Genomic DNA, 18,553 nt, shown 5'->3' on the forward strand with positions numbered 1-18,553 from the left:
GAAAAAGGACATAGAAACAATCACCAAGAACCAAGAGAAAGTGAAGGATACAATTTCTGAATTGAAGAACACAAGAAGGAACCTAAAGTAGTCTAGATAAAGCAGAGGATCAAATCAGCATGGTGAAGGACAAAGTAGAAAAAAACTCACAGAGAGAGGAAGAAAAGGAAAAAAGACTCAAAAGAATAAAGAAGTGTTAAGGGAACTGCAGGACAACATGAATGTAATAATATCCATACAATAGGGATACCAGAAGGAGGAGAAGAGCAAAAGATAGAAAACCTGTTTGGAGATTGTGGGTGCTAGCAGTTTGGGTGGTGGGAGAAGCTGTAAAGGACAGACAGTCCAAGTTTGCAAAGGTTCTCCATGCACCAGGGCTCTCAGGCACCCAACACATGCCAGCCCCACCAACACGATGTCCAAGAGGAAGGTCAGCTCCACTGAGGGGGTGGTGAAGGAGGAGCCCACGAGGAGATCAGTGAGGTTGTCAGCTAAACTTGCTCCTGCAAAAGTGGAAACCAAGCCAAAAAAGTCAGCAGGAAAGAACAAATCTGCAGACAAAAAAAGTAAAAATGAAAGGAAAAGGAGGAGTAAAGGGAAAACAGGCTGAAGTGGCTAAGCAGGAACCTAAGGAAGATCTACCTGTGGAAAGTGGAGAAACTAAAAACCAGGAGAGTCCAGCCTCGGATGAAGCAGGAGAAAAACAAGCCAAGTCTGATTATTATCATATATCATGTCTTATCAGTGATCCCTGTCTCTCTTCTTGTATGATGCAGATGAGTATTTTTATCACTATTTTGTAAATGCAAGTTTTTTAGTAGCTCTAGAAACACTTTTAAGAAGGAAGGAATTCTACCTCATCCCATTTTTTTAAAGTGTAAATGATTTTTTTAAGAGGTGAAATCATTTGTTGGTTGTTTATTTTTTGGTACATCCAAAAAATAGTGGGATATTGAATATGGGAGGCTTTGATTGTCTTGGGTGTCAGCTAAAAATTTAATAGATGGGGTAGTTTTTATTTCCTTTAACTATTGCATAATTTTATATCCTACACTATAATTATTATAGTATAATACAAAACATACTAAGTGGTAATTTGGAGTCAGTCATGCATTCACTATGTCCTGAACATTTTAAATTACTTCTATTCTCATGCTTTTGGTAGGATTATTTCCTAAAAAAAGCCACTCCTTGATCTTGGCCTCTCCCTGTCAGAATTTTATGTATTCTAACATCTTTGTTGTGGTAGTCCAGTTTTCCTAGTAACTTTGTTAATGTGCTGTGAAAGTTTGAAAATTTGATGATGTAATATATATAATATATATATGTTTATATATATATATATTATATATATATATATATATATATATATATATATATAAAATTGTGAATTAGTTGGTCTTTGATGTACCAGCATATTGATATTTTCAGATATTGGTACTTGACACTCCATTAAGGAAATTTGTCCCCAAATTTGAATATGGAAAGTTACTGGAATAACTTCAGAGAAGAATCACAACTACATGACTTTACATTTTTGACGTGTGTTAAGAATTGTGTACAAATTGAAATGTCTGTGTACTCATCCTCAGAACAACCAATAACATCTCACTTATGAAAAAAAAAAACTGTTTGGAAAAATAATGATAGAAAACTTCCCTAACTTGATAAGAGAAAAAGCCATGCAAGTCCAGGAAGCACAGAGGGTCCCAATCAAGATGAACCCAAAGAGGCCCACTCCAAGACACATCATAATTTGAATGGCAAAACTGAAAGACAGAGATTCTTAAAGGCAGCAAGGGAGAAACAAGAAGTAACATACAAGGGAGCCCCAACTAGACTAGCAACAGATTTCTCAACAGAAACACTATAAGCCAAAAGGGAATGGAAAGACATACTCCAAGTAATGAAAAGCAAAGTCCTGCAACCAATACTACTCTACCCAGCAAGGCTCTCAATTAAAATGGAAGGCTAAATAAGAAGTTTCTCAGAGAAAAGAAGGATAAAAGAATACACCTCCACCAAACCAGCATTGTAAGACATGGTAAAGAGAAGGCTTTAAGATGAACAAATAAAGTGAGAGAGAGAGGAACACAGGTACAATGGGGGGAAATGGAACTGAATACCTGTCAATAATAACCTTAAATGTAATGCATTAAATGCTCTCACCAAAAGACATAGGTTAGCTGACAGGATAAGAAAACATGACCAGCGTATATGCTGCCTAGAAGAGACCCATCTGAGAACAAAAACCTACTCAGACTGAAAGTGAAGAGTTGGAAAAAATATTCCAAGCAAATGGACAGGAATAAAAAAACCAGGTTACCAACACTTAAATCAGACAAAGTGGATTTCAAAACAAAGACCATAAAAAAAGACAGAGGACACCTCATAATGCTCAAGGGTAGGATCCAATAAGAAGACATAAACATTGTAAACATTTATACACCCAACATAGGAGCACCCAAATATATAAGGAAACCTTGGAGGACTTCAAGAAAGATATAGGCAGCAACACACTTATAGTAGTGGATTTTAACACTCCACCATCAACAATGGACAGATCTTCCCAAGAGAGAATCAACAAGGATATTGTGGCACTGAACAACTCCCAAATCAAATGGATTTAACTGATATATATACAGAGCCTTTCACACCAAAGAAGCAAAATATACATTCCTTTCAAATGCAAATAAAACAGTCTCAAAGATAACCACATGATAGGGCACAAAACAAACCTCAAAAATTCAACAAAATTTAAATCATAGCAAGCATTTTCTCAGACTGCAATAGCTTGAAACTAAAAATGAACTTTGAGAAAAAAAACTAAAAAATATTCAAATTCATGGAGACAGAATAGCATGACATTAAGCAATGAACAGGTTAACAATGAGATCAAGGAAGAAATAAAAAAGTTTCTGGACACAAATGAAAATGAAAACACCACAGCCCAAAACCTATGGAATACCACAAAGTTGGAACTGAGAGCAATGTTCATAGCAATACAGGCTTAGGTAAAAAAGAATGAAACATTTCAAATAAACAACCTAACCCTACAACTATAAGAACTGGAGGAATAACAACAAATAAAGCCCAGAGAGAGTAGAAGGAAGGAAATAATCAAGATCAGAGATGAATTAAACAACATAGAGACTAAAAGAACAATTCAAAGAATCAATTAATCTAGGACTCGGTTCTTTGAAAGGATAAACAAAATTGACAACCATTTAAGTAGACTCATCAAGAACAAAAAGAGGGAGGACCTGAATAAATAAAATCAGAAATGAAAGAGGAGTAATTACAACCAATACCACAGAAGTAAAAAGGATTGGCAGAAATTATATGCCAAGAAGCTTGAAAATATGGATGAAATGGACATATTTCTAGAAACACATAATCTTCATAAAAATGAATCAGGGCAAAGCAGAAAGCCTGAACACCTGGCTGGCGTAGCTCAGTGGATTGAGCGCGGGCTGCAAACCAAAGTGTTGCAGGTTCGATTCCCAGTCAGAGTACATGCCTGGGTTGCAGGCCATGACCCCCAGCAACGGCACATTGATGTTTCTCTCTCTCTCTCTCCCTCTCTCTCTCTCTCTCTCTCTCTCCCCCTCCCTCCCTTCCCTCTCTAAAAATAAATAAATAAAATCTTAAAATATATATATATATATATATATATATATATATATATATATATATATATATATATATAAAAAGAAAGCCTGAACAAACCAATAACAACTAGTGAAATTGAAGCAGTAATCAAAAAAGAAAAACTCAAAAGCCCTACACTGGATGACTTCACAGGAGAATTAAAAAAAAAATAAGGAAGAACTAATCCCTATCCTGCTCTAACTATTCCAGAAAAATCCAAGAAGAGGACAGACTTGCAAACTCTTTTTATGAGACCAGCATCACCCTAATTTGAAAGCCAGATAAAGACACAACAAAGAAAGAATATGGCAGGTAAATATTGCTGATGAAACTGGATGCTAAAATCCTCAACAAAATATTGGCAAACCACATCCAGCAATACATTGAAAAGATCATACAACATGATCAAGTGGGATTATTTCCAGGGATGCAAAGATGGTACAATATTAACAACTCAATAAATGTAATATATCACAAAAACAAAATGAAAAACAAAGATCACAATATCATATCAATAGATGGTAAAAAAAACATTTGATAAAGTACAGCACCCATTTATGATAAAAATACTCAGCAAAGTGTACAGAGAGGGAGCATTCCTCAACATAATGAAGACCATATATGAGAAACCTACAACCAACACCATACTCAACAGGCAAAACTAAAAGCTTTCCCCCTAAGATCAAGGGTGTGTGCTTTCACCACTCCTGTTTAACATAGTATTGGAAGTTCTAGCCATAGCCATCAGACAGGAAAAAGAAATAAAAGACATCCAAATTGGAAAGGAGAAAGTAAAACTGTCATTGTTTGCAGATAACATGATCATGTACATTGAACACCCTGAAGACTCCACCAAAAACTACTCAATGTAATAAGTGAATTTGGGAAAATGGTGGGATACAAAATCAATATTCATAAATCAAAAGCCTTTCTTTACACCAAAAATGAAATATCAGAAACAGAAATTTAGAAAAAAGTCCCATTTACCATATCAACAAGAAAAATAAAGTACTTATGAATAAACTTAACCAAGGAGGTAAAAGACCTGTACTTGGAAAACTACAGAACATGGAAGCAAGAAATTAAGGAAAACACAAATAAATAGAAACATATGCCATGGTCATGGATTCAAATAATTAACATTATTAAAATATCTATACTACTGAAAGTAATTTATACATTCAATGCAACCCCTATTAAAATACCAATGACATATTTCACAGATATAGAACAAATATTTCAAAAGTTAATATGCAACCATAAATGACCCTCAGTAGCTTCAGAAATTCTGAGAAAGAAGAACAAAGTAGGAAGGATCACATTACCTGATATAAAACTATATTATAAGGCCACTGTAATCAAACCAGTCTGGTACTGGCATTAGAACAGATATGTTGCGCGTGGGCCACCGGCCAGCAGTGACCACGGAATGCTGTGGATGGCTCACCGAAAAACACGCGAGAAACAAACATACACAGAGACAAACTAGTTTCTGTGGGGAAGTAGGGACGAAATGGCCACCCCCCCTAGTGGGGAGGGCCCTGATTTACCGTCCATACTTGCTTTTATTGGGCTCATTTTGCATAATAATTCAGGTAAAGTACAGTACTTATCAGGGGGAAGTAAGGAACTATAGAAAACAAGGAACTCTGCTGGTCTATTGAGTCGGGGTCAAAGAGCTGTAAGACTTTGAGGAACAAACTTCCTCCTTGGACCCCTCTCATTCAACTGAGAGCATTCTAAACAAAGAAGGTTTCACAGTAATTTACATGTTCTTTCTTAGGCCTGATCACCTGGGGAATCCGCTCTTTTCAGCACAGAGCTGCACCACCCTGTCATTGTTTCAGGCTTAGCACGGGAACTAAGGCAATAAGGAGATTTTCTCCCAGAGGATGAGAACTCAGGCTATGTCAAAGCCGAGGAGCGAGGGTCCATCACCCCCTTTTGCTGCAGCCCCCCAAGTCCTTCTTTTGGGGGGCCTCCCAAAGTGGTCGTGCCTGGCTTAGGTCATTACCCCCGTGGGGAATCTTACCCATCTTTGGCTAACCGACCAAGCTTTTTGGGGTTCAGCAACAGAAGCAGCATTCCTGCCAGGGAGACAAGCCCTTGTCTCCTTGCTGGCTGACGGTTCCAAGGGCATTCCCTCAGCCCTAGCCTAGGCGGGGGTTTCAGCTTCTGATACCAGTCAGGGCGGTTCCCAACACAGACACATAGATCGATGGAACAGAATAAAAGTCCAGAAATAAACACAAGTCTCTATGGTCAATTAATATTTGACAAAGGGGACAGGCGCATAAAATGGACTAAAATAGCCTTTTCAATAAATGGTGTTGCAAGATCTGGACAGGTGCATGTGAAAAAATGAAAGTAGAACACCAACTTACACTATACACCAAAATAAACTCAAGATGGATAACAGACATAATATAAATCATGACACTAGAAAAGTGCTGTAGGAGAACATAGGCAGGAAAATTTCATATGTCGGATCCAGCAATATTTTCACCAATATGTCCCCTAGGGCAAAGGATATAAAGTAAAGAATAAACAAATGGGACTACATCAAATTAAAAAGCTTTCACACAGCTGAAGAAAATATCAGCAAAATAAAAAAGAACCAACCATATGGGAAAACATATTTGCCAATGATACCTTGGACAAGGGTTTGATCTCCAAAATATACAAAGAATTCACATGACTTCACACCAGGAAGACAAAGAATCCAATTAAAAACTGGGCAAATGATTTGAACAGACACTTCTCCAAAGATGACATACAGAGGGCCCATAGACATGTGAAAGGAAGCTCAATGATCACTAGCCATCAGAGAGAAGGAAATCAAAACCACAATGAGGTATCACTTCACATTGGTCGGAATGGCCATCATTAACAAATCAACAAACAACAAGTGCTGGTGAGTTTGTGGAGAAAAAGGAACCCTAGTGCACTGTTGGTGGGAATGCAGACTGGTACGGTCCATGTGGAAAACAATATGGAATTTACTAAAAAAACTAAAAGTGGAACTTCCTTTTGATCCAGCAATTCCACTGCTGGGATTACACCCTTAGAATTCCTAAACACCAATTCAAAAAAACCTATGCACCCCAATGTTTATAGCAACATTATTTAAAATAGCCAAGTTCTGGAAACAGCCTAAGTGCCCATCAGTAAATGAGTGGATCAGAAAACTCTGGTACATTTTTACACAATGGAATAATATGAAGCAGAAAGAAAGAAGGAGCTTCTACCCTTTGTGACAGCATGGATGAAACTGGAGAGCATTATGCCAAGTGAAATAAGCCAGACAGTGAGATCACAAATACCATATGATCTCACCTAAAAGTGGAACCTAATTAACAAAACAAACAAAGGAGCAGAAAAGCACCAGAGACACTGAAATTAAGAACAATCTGATATTGACCAGCGAGGAGGTGGGAGGGGAGTAATGCTTAAAAGAAGGGGAAGGGTCAAGTCAAGGAACATGTACAAAAGTCCCATGGACAAGGACAATGGGGTGGGGATTGTCTTTTGGGGTGTGGGTTGGTTGGGGATGGCAAGAGCAACAAGGGGCAAAATGGGGAGAACTGTAAAAAAAGAGTGTTGTATAAATGGAATCATAAAGTATATAACCTTTTGAGTTTGGCTTTTTTTTACTTAACATAATTCTGTGAAATCAGTCCAGGTCATTGTAGGTATCAATATTTCATTTTTTTGTATTGCTAAGTAGTATCCCAGTGTATGGTTGCATTATAGTTTGGTTTTCTATTCACCTGTTGAAGGATGATTGGGTTGCTTTCAGTTTGGGACTATTATAAATAAAACAGCAATAAACATTACTGTATAGGGTTTTGTGTGAACATAAATTTCCCTTTGTCTGGGATAAATGCCAGGAATGCAATTACTGGATTATATAGTATTTGTATGTTTATTTTTATAGGAAACTGGAAAACTGTTCTCCAGAGTGGTGGCACCATTTTAGATTCCCATCAGCAATGAATGAATTATTGTTTCTCTGTGTCATTATCAGTTTTATCCTGATTTTTTGCCATCCTGATAGGTGTGTGGTGGTATTTTATTGTGGCTCTATTTGCATTTCTCTAATGACTAATGATGTTCAGTGTCATTCATGTGCTTATTTAACATCTATATATTCTCTTCAGTGATGTCTGTTCATATTTTTTGTCCATTTTGTAATTGGATTGTCTTCTTTTACTGTTTAGCTTTGAGAGTTCTTTATGTATTTTAGATATGAGTTCTTTTGCAGAGACATGGTGTATAAACCTTTTCTCCTGGTTTGTAGTTTGTCTTTTATCCTCTTAATGGAGTCTTTCATATAGAAAAGGTTTTTAACTAAGTTTTCCCTAGCTCTAGATCACAAAGTTTTTCTCCTATATTTTTCTAATATTTTATAGTTTTACTTTTTATATTTAAATTTTTAATTCATTTAAATGTTTGTATAAGGTGTGAGGTTTAGACTGACGTTTATATTTTGGGGGAGCACCTATTAATGTCCAATTACTCTAACACCTTTTGTTGAAAAAGATATTCTTCCTCCACTGAACTATTTTGTAAAAAATAAAGTTTGGCATATTTGTGTGAGTCTATTTCTACATTCTTTATTCTGTTTCAGTGATCTATGTGTCTATCATTCTTCCAATGCCACATTGTCTTCATTACTATAGCTGTGTAATAAGCCTTAATAAACAATATCTGTTTCACTCACTGTATCCTCAGCTCCTTGAACAGGAGCACCTAGCAAACTATAGATACACAACACACTTTAAAATATTTTTGTGGTAGAACAGTGTCATGAGCTTTGATTTCTAATAGAACTTTCTTCAATGATGAAAATTTTCTTTATCTGTGTTATCTAAGATGGTAGCCTTATGTGGTTAATTGGCACTTGAAATGTGGCTAGTGCAAGAGATGATCTGATTTATATTTTTAACTTAATTTTAGTTAGTTTAAAATTAAATAGCCACCTGTAGATAATGGCTACTGTACTTGGCTTCATGGGTTTAGATGATAGCCATGGAAAAGGGTGACTAAAATGGAAGCAGGTCAACGTCATTAGGTTTTAAGAATTCAAGAACTGCTTGGCCAAAATTTTGGATGAATAAACCAGGTGAACAGTGAAGACCCTCAGGACAACAACATGAATCTTGGCAAGGATGGCTGTGTGTTACAGGTTAAAAGGCCTGGATTAGTCTGGGGTCATGATCAAAGATGAAGTATGTCAGTGGGGCAGGGAAATAATGACCTGGAAGCTGCCTCAAAAAAGCAAGAGGATGCAAGTCCCTCTAGCGGTCCTTATCAATGAGTGTCCTTGGTGAAATGCCAAAGTCCATTCAGGCAAAAAGGAGCAAGTAGCATTTGTTGACAAGGAGGAGGAATGTAGGAGAGCTTGGTTATCACATAGCAAAGAATCTGGGGTACACAGTGGAGATATTGTTGAGGAAGGGAGTCATGGGAAGATAGGTTGGGGAGAAGAGGCACAAAGTAGTATGAGAACGTGAGAGATAACTGCAGCAAGACAGCGCTCCAAAACTACTGAGGTGGTGGCCAAGCTAGTCTCTTGAAAAAAGGCACTATTGCTCTGATTATGAACTCTATAATAGATTATTTAGCTTTTGAACCTTTTTTGCAGGAAAGTGACTTTCTATACCATGAGATATATGTATTAAACTTTGTATAAAAAACATTTTACAACATTGAACATTTTGTGTAATAAATGTTTTTATTTTGGCAAAATACATATAACATAAAATGTACTATTTAAATTGCTTTAAAGTGTATAGGTCAATGGCACTTAGTACAGTCATAATAAATAGTTTTTTTTTTTTTAAAAACAGGGTGGTAAGGAAACATTTGTGGTGGAGGCCAATGATGGGACTACAATGGCCATCACCATTCTCAAGTTTCCAAATTCAGTTAAAGTATATAGTGTCAACCTGTTGCAGATCAGATGCTGGCTGATGTACATGTGATCTCAAAATAGCTGGCAGTTCTGCTTTACAGGTTCTGAGGTGGTTGCAGATACCTTTAGTTCACTCAAAAAATGAACTGTAACATACTATTCTGAGCCACAGAAGTTAATAAGCCTCTGCTAGCTTTGTTTTCTCATTTATAAAATATAGTAATAGTTCCAGTATAGTTATGAGGATTAAGTATATACAGAATGTATTATCATAGTGCCTGATACATAGTACACTCTCAATAACTGGTAGCCATTATCATTATTATGCTATAGTAATTTTTTAACTCTGCCTTCTGTTAGCACTGTTATAACAGTGGACACATCCCCTGTACTCAATTGTAATCTTGTTAGGATAAGGAGTGTGCATGCTTTTTATACCCATAATCCTAGCACATAGTAAGAAGTTCATATACTTGTGTTGAATGAAAAAATTCCATTTTTATTGTTGTTCAGTTACAGTTGTCCCTATTTCCCTCCTTGCTCTCCCCTGCCTCGTCCATCCCCCACTCCCAAACACAATCCCCACCCCATTGTCCTTGTACATGGGTCCTTTGTACATGTTTCTTGACTTGACCCTTCCCCTTCTTTCACCCTTTATACCCCTCCCCTCTGGTCTCTGTCAGTCTGTTTTTTATTTCCATTTCTCTGGTTATATTTTGCTTGTTTGCTTGTTTTGTTGATTAGGTTCCACTCATAGGTGAGGTCATATGGTGTTTGTCTTTTACTGACTAGTTTATTTCACTTAGCGTAATGCTCTCCAGTTCCATCCATGCTGTCACAAAGGGTAGGAGCTCCTTCTTTCTTTCTGCTGTGTAGTATTTCATTGTGCAAATGTCCCACAGTTTTTTGATCCACTCATTTATTGATGGGCACTTAGGCTGTTTCCAGAACTTGGCTATTGTAAATAGTGTTGCTATGAACATTGAGGTGCATAGGTTCTTTTGAATTAGTGTTTAGGGATTTTTAGCATATATTCCCAGCACTGGAATTGCCAGGTCAAAAGGTAGTTCCATCTTTAGTTGTTTTAAGAAATTCCATAGCGTTTTCCACAGTGGCTGCAATAGTCTGCATTCCCACCAACAGTGCACTAGAGTTCCCTTTTCTCCACAACCTTACCAGCACTTGTTGTTTATTGATATGTTAATTATGGTAATTCTTAATGGTATGAAGTGGTATCTTATTGTGTTTTTAATTTGCATCTCTCTGATGGCTAGTGATGTTGAGCATCTTTTCATATGCCTATGGGCTCTCTGTATGTCCTCCTTGGAGAAGTGTCTGTTCAGGTCCTTTGCACATTCATTAGTTGGGTTTTTGTCTTCCTGGTGTGGAGTCATGTGAGTTCTTTATATATTTTGGAGATAAAACCCTTGTCTGAGGTATTGTTGGCCAAATATATTTTCCCATACAGTTGGTCCCCTGTTTATGTGTACCACCTTCTTCCTCTGACCCTAGCCAGAGTCTACATGAAGAGGTATGATTGCTCAGAGTACAGGATTGCAGGTAAAACAGGTTTGCATTTTGGCTCTGACACTTAGTACCTGCATTACCTTTGCTAAATTACTTGACAAATCTGCATCTCATATATAGCAACTAAGTGCTTAAACAGTATTAATTATCACTAATACTTCTACTACTATCATTATCATGATGATGTTTTTTTTTCCGAAAAAGAGGCATACATCCCCCGACTCCTGAGGATTAAGGAGTGGCTTGTTGAGAGGGAGTATGATGAATGCACTCTAGGGAATAGAACTTTTTTCAAGGAAGATTTGCTAGAATTGGAAAGCAAGAAAGAGACAAGTGAGCAACAGAAACTGAATCAGCCATAAATAAAACTGGAAAGTGTGTGACATTTGTTTGTTCACTCCTTCTAAGTTCAGACCATTATCCATCACTCTCTCCAATTTAGGCTTTTACTGATAATGCCAAGACCAGGCCCACCATGTTGTCTGCCAACACTCCAGAACTTTTCCCTCTCCTCTTCTCACTTGCTCTGTATATTCTAGACTGTTGAGAATCAGTCAGGAACTAATTTACTAATCTGAGGTTGATGAGGGACCTGGCTTGTGGGGTCTGAGTCATTATGAATGAAATGAGACATTCACAAGGACTATGGAGTCCGGTGGAGGAAAAGGGACAGCATAGCTTTTCTCTCAAAGGGAGCAAAAGACTCAGCCCTTTCTCCAATGAGCTTTTATGGTCTTACTGGGCACATTACAAGAAGGTCCTCATTAACTATGCACAGGCTTGCTTTAGGTGGTTACCTTTTACAGAAAACAAAGGAGCCAATGCTGCTTAATCACATCACAGAAGAGGGATATTTGCAAATGAAATGGCAAAAGTAGTTGGACTCGTTACACTCATCCTTGGAAGGTTTAGCATGGTTTTTAGGAAGTTGTTTTGCAGTAAATGTCCTCAATTCAGGGTGAGGGAGTTTTTAATAAAAAGCAAGATGCATAGTGGCCAAGGTACATTGTGGGCCTGATTCCCCACAGGAGAACCTATCTGTGGGTGTGGGTCCTATGCATCTCTGAGTGGGAGCTGGGCCCATGTCATGTAGAATGGTCTACTACATGAGGTCAGTTGTTAATGGCCTGCTAAGTTTCATTTCCTCATAGCACAGTGCTATTGAGCATCTTTGCTCCTGAGAGATACTCAGTTGTGGTGAAAATTGCAGATCTGGATGGTGACAGGGGAAAGAGAGGCCAGGCTTTGGGCAGAGAAATCCTTCTCATGCTGCATACGCATCTGTGTACTCAGCCCTTGTATGGAGTGAGGCTTGAAAAGAAGAATGCATATTTAAGTGGACTGGGAAGGTCCTTCCTACTAAACTCCTTTGATGTCCTAAAAATGCTAAAAACTACCATAAACACCTCAGAGTTGCAGCCTTTAACGTTCACAATCATTATTACTCTCATTGACAGTATCTTTTTTAATCCTTTTTCTTTTGAGGCTTCCTCAACCCCTGCCTGCCTCAGATCCAGAGTCTGCTGCCACCTGTAGTTGCCACTAGCTGGTAGACCAGACTCTAGGTTTCCACCATTTGGGGGCCTCCATTCCCATTGCAGGCCTGCCTCTCTACATTCATATACCACCAATGGGTATTTCTTGACCACCTCCTTCTGTAAGGTCCTGACTCCCCTCCTTGCTACTACTGAGATTGTGTAATATGTGGGGCTTTATACAGAAATGTGCCACTAATTATCTCACAGAAGGAGACATATGTGGGCTATTTTTCAAGAAAGAAGACAGCTTTCAATTCATTTACCCACCTGGTTCCTTTTAAAAAATATATGCAAACACTAGGGTTGCTGACTAACTATCCTGGCTTGCCCAGGACTAAGGAGTTTTCTGAAATGTTCAGGAAGCAAGAGAGTCCTGGACAAACCAGGATGTTTGGTTACCCTCAGACATTTACAGACTGCCTACTGTTTACCTAGAATAACTTTAGACACTGATGGGTTGCCTTTCAAGCCAGTCTTAAATGAATGCCAGAGCAAGTGATGCTTTAAGGCACAAATACTCTGTTTAACAACCAACCGTTTGGGGAAGAAGGAGGGGGATCACTGCTTTGTAGCTTTTGCCAATTTCTGTGGTATAAACACCCTTCCCATGGCCAATTTCAAACTACCAATATGATCTCATTGAATGTGGAATAGAGAAAAAGTGCAGAGTAGAACACAACTATTTAACATACAGATACTATAACATAATTTAACATATGGATACAGATACTATCTACCAAACAGATACTATAGATGTGAATAACCTCAAGAGCACAGATAATAGTAAAATAATTAGGACACAGTGAGTTTATGATATTTATTATCTTTATTTTAATTTATGTATTTATTTGCAAGTTTATATCATTTAATTTTTAATAATGGCTTTGTTTAACAACCAACTTGCATAATTCCTAAAAATTTATTCATCAACTTTCACAAGTCAGTATGAGCCAGTTCCAACACATAACTGAAAGAACCCTGGGAGTGAGATGTTTTCATAATATACATGTCTCTTTCCCACTGTTATGCCACAAAACACTGAAAACTCACCATTTGTAATCTATGCCTTTAATTTAAGCTCTACCTTTGGTATACTAAGAAGACCAACACCAGAAATAAGGATACTAGTTCTAATACCAGTTTTATTGTGAACTGGCTGTGTGACCTTGACCTCTAAATTTAAACCCCAGATTACTCAGAATATGGGGTTACGGGGTTTAGACAACTGGTGTTCTTAAGTGACTCTTTCAAAGGGTGTGTGTGTGTGTGTATGTGTGTGTGTTTACAGCCCAGTTGATGTATAATTCACAATAAACTATACCTATTTAAAGAATACAATTTGCACACTTTACAATAAGCAAATGCTGGGAGCAACCTCAGTGCCCATCAGTAAATGAGTGGATTCAAAAATATGGTATATTTACACAATGGAATTCTATGCAGCAGAAAGAAAGAAGGAGCTTCTACCCTTTGTGACAGCATGGATGGAACTGGACAGCATTATGCTAAGTGAAATAAGCCAGGAGGTGAAAGACAAATACCATATGATCTCACCTTTAAATGGAACCTGATCAACAAAAACAAGCAAGCAAAATATAACCAGAGACATTGAAATTAAGAACAAATTGATAGTAACCAGAGGGGAGGTGGGAGGGTATAATGAAGGTGAAATGGGGAAGGGTTTTCAGGAACATCTATAAAGGACATATGGACAAAACCAAAGGGGGGTAGGATTAGGGGCGGGAGGTGGGGATGGTTGGGGTCACGGGGAGTGGTGGAGTGAAAATGGGGACAACTGTACTTGAACAACAATAAAGTTAAAAAACATAAAAATAAAAATAAAAAAAGAAATGTACAAAAATACAATTTGATAAGTTTTGACTTGAAACCACCTCCATGAACAAGATAATGAGCATGTCCCTCTCCTGCAAATGTTTTCTTGAACCTTTTCATAAATGCATCCCTTTCTCTTACCAATTTTCACTAATGTGCTCTGTTAGAAATTATTTAATAATTCTAGAAACTAAATTTTTCCAGAAACTTATATAAATGGAAACATATAGTATGCATTCATTTCTTTATTAGTTCATTTATTCTGTTAACATTGAATTAAACTTGATCTTCTTGTTCTAGTTTCTCATTGATTTAAGATCTTTCTTTTCTGATATAGCTGTTCAGTACTGTAAGTTTCCATCTAAGCACTGCTTTAGCTATATTCCACAAATTTATATGTCTCATGTTTTCACTTTCACTAGTTTAAAATATTTCCTTATGTATTTTGAGAGTTACTCTTGAGCCATGGATTATTTAGAAGTCTGTTATTTATTTTCCAAATATTTGGAAGGTTTTTCTATATGTCTTTCTTTCACTAATTTTTTACATTTATTTTTTAATTTTTTGGTTACACTATACATTTAACATTATTCTATATTAGTTTCAGATGTACAGCATAGTGGTTAGAAAATCATGTACTTTAAAGATTGGTCCACTCATCTTCAATGTTTCAAGTATCATCTGGCCCTACACAGTGTTATCATGATACTATTGACTATGTTCCCTATGCCATAATGTATATCACTGTGATTTTTAATTTAACTCCATTGTGGTCAGAGAACGTACTTTACATGACTCAAATCATGTAATTTTATTGAGACTTGTTATATGACCCAGATATAGTCTATCTTGGTAAATGTTCGATACATACATGTAAATAGTATGTTTTCTGTTGTTGGGTTGAATTTTGAATATATGTCAAATACATAAAATTTATTATTTGTATTGTTCAAATCCACTATATTCTTATTTTTATCTCCTTGGTCTATCAATTACTATGAAAACTGTTGAAGTCTCTCACTGAAATTGTACAGTTGTTTCTTTTTGTTTAGTCAGTTTTTGCTTCATTTAGATTGAACATGTTACTTAGATGCATATTTACTTAGAATTATGTTTTCATGATGAATGAGCCACTTTATTATTATGAAATGATCCTCTTTCTCTTTGGTAATATTCTTTCTTTGCAATTTAATTTCCCTGATAATAATATAGCCACACCTGCTTTTTAAAAATTAATGTTAATATGGTATGTGCTTTCCCTATCTTTTATGTAACTTATTTGTGTTTTCGATATTTAAAGTAAGTTGCCTATAAGCCACATATTGTTGGGTCTTTAAATTTTCTTCCATTCTTTCGGTCTCACCCTTTAATTGGATTGCTGTGAGACTATTAACTTCAATAAGACTATTGATATGATTCTGTTTAAAACTACTGTCTTGCTATTTTTATTTGTCCTAGTGTTACCTGTTATCCAATGTCTGGAAACTATTGTTTCATATACATTCTCCATTTTATGATTTTTTTTTGCTGTTTAGTTAATTTATTACTATTATTAGGGAACTGATGATAAAAATCAAGTACCCAGAGGCTCCAGATTTTTATCAGGTCTTCAATACTGGAATAGTACTCAATCACAACCAGCTGACCCAGACACTTCCCCAGCCTCCTTCTGTCACTAGTTCCTTTGGAGAATTCATTTTATGATTTTTAATGTGGAAGGATAAATTCCCTCATAGTTACTGCATACTTCTGGGAATAGAAATCTCCCATATTTTCTTTTTCATACTGATTTTATGTGTGCCACATATGTTCTTCCAGTACCTCATTAGCTTTTTCTCAATTGTTGTTCAGTTACAGCTGTACCTATTTTTACACCTGTTGTTCTCTCCTGCTTTGTACATGCCCACTGCAAAAAACAATACCCACCCTCATGGTCCTTGTCCATGGGTTTTCATACATGTTCCCTAACCCTTCCCCATCCTTCACATGTTGTAACACTCCAACCTCCACTCTGGTTATGTCACTTTGTTTTTTATTTCAATGTCTCTGGTTCTTATTTGCTCACTTGTTTGTTTTGTTGATTAGGTTCCACTTATAGGTGAGATCATGTAGTATTTGTCTTTCAACGCCTGGCTTTTTTAACTTAGCATAATGGTCTCCAGTTCCATTCATGCTGTGGTGAAGGGAAGGAATTCCTTTTTTCTTTCTGCTGTACAGTATTCCATTGTGTGAATGTACCACAGTTTTTGATCCACTTATTTACTGATGGGCACTTGGGTTGCTTCCAGCACTTGGCTATTGTAAAGAATGCTGCTATGAACATTAGGGCGCATAGGTTCTTTTCAATTGGTGTTTAGGGATTCTTAGGGTATAATCCCAACAGTAGAATTGTTGTGTCAAAAGGCAGTTCCATATTTAGTTTTTTGAGGAAATTCAATATTGTTTTCCACAGTGGCTGCACCAGTCTGCATTCCCACCAGCAGTGTACTAGGTTTACTTTTTCTTGACAACCTAGCCAGCACTTGTTGTTTGTTGATTTGTTTTTTAAAGTATATTTTATTGATTGTGCTATTACAGTTTTCCCAATTTCCCCCTCTTATCCCCCCTCCACCCTGCACCCCCAACCCTCCAGCATCCTCCCCTTTAGTTCATGTCCATGGGTTGTACACATAAGTTCTTGGTGTTCTCTGTTTCATATACCATTTTTGACCCCTTCCTGTCTATTTTATGTCTACCAATTATGCTTCCTCTTCCCCGTACCTTTCCCCCCCTATTCTTCCCTTCCCTTTCCCCACTGAAAACCCTCCATGTGATGTCTATTTTTCTGATTCTGTTCCTGTTCTAGCTGTTTGCTTAGTTTTTGCTTTCATTGTGTTTCTTTCTTCTTCTTTTTTATTTTTTTAGGTTCATTTGTCCATAGCTGTGACTTCATTATCATTTTACTGTTCCTATTTTTTAATCTTTTTTCTTAGATAAGTCCCTTTAACATTTCATATAATGGCTTGGTGATAATGAACTCTTTTAACTTGACCTTATCTGGGAAGCGCTTTATCTGCCCTTCCATTCTAAATGAAAACTTTGCTGGATAGAACAATCTTGGATGTAGGTCCTTGCCTTTCATGACTTCAAATAGTTCTTTCCAGCCCCTTCTTGCCTGCAACATTTCTTTTGAGAAATCAGTTGATAGCCTTATGGACACTGCTTTGTAGGTAACTCTTTCCTTTCCTCTTGCTGCTTTTAAGATTCTCTTTGTCTAATCTTTGGGTAACTTAATAATGATGTGCCTTGGTGTGTACTTCTTTGGGACTCTCTGGGCTTCCTGGACTTCCTGGAAGTCTATTTCTTTTGTCAGATTGGTGAAGTTATCCTTCATTATTTGTTCAAATAAGTTTTCAATTTCTTGCTGCTGTTCTTCTGGCACCCCTGTAATTCGGATATTGGAATGTTTCAAGTTGTCTCAGAGGTTCCTAAGCTTCTCTTAATTTTTTTGAATTCTTATTTTTTTCATTCTGTTCTGGTTGAATATTTCTTTCTTCCTTTTGTTCTAAATTGATGATCTGAGTCCTGGTTTCCTCCTTGTCAGTGTTGATTCCCTGAATGTTCTGTTTTATTTCATTTTGGGTATCTTTCATTTGTTCTCTCATTTTGCAACCAAATTCCATCAGTTCTGTGAATATTTGGATTACCAGGGCTTTAAATTCTCCATCAAATAGTCTGGCTATCTCCTCATCACTTATCTCTCTTTCTGAAGTTTTGCTCTGTTCTTTCATTTTGGCCCTATTTTTTTTTGTTTGGGGCACCTGTTAAGTTGTAAGGGGGTAGGGCCCTAGGTATTCACTGGGGGAGGGCAACCCTCCTTGCTGTGTGATGGCTGCTTATGGGGGAGGGACCAGAGAGGGAACAATGCAGCTCCGCTGCTCATTTCTAGCCCACTTTCCAAGGAACTCTTGTGTGAGACTGGGAGTTTCTCCCACTGTGTCAACTACTGTAGTCCACAGCCAGCTCTGAGTCTCAGTTTCCCCATAAGTCAGTCCCACTTGCATGGTCCACTGCCTTGCCTCAGGTTCTCTGTCTGCTTCCCTAATGG

At 37.2% G+C, this 18,553-nt stretch overlaps 1 pseudogene; it reads left to right on the plus strand.

Moving 5' to 3' along the window:
- Nucleotides 1–346: 346 nt before the first annotated feature.
- On the plus strand, nucleotides 347–984 carry LOC114505544 (annotated as a pseudogene).
- Nucleotides 985–18,553: the final 17,569 nt, after the last annotated feature.

Source organism: Phyllostomus discolor, chromosome X (genome assembly GCF_004126475.2).
Source record: "Phyllostomus discolor isolate MPI-MPIP mPhyDis1 chromosome X, mPhyDis1.pri.v3, whole genome shotgun sequence".
NCBI lineage: Eukaryota > Metazoa > Chordata > Mammalia > Chiroptera > Phyllostomidae > Phyllostomus > Phyllostomus discolor.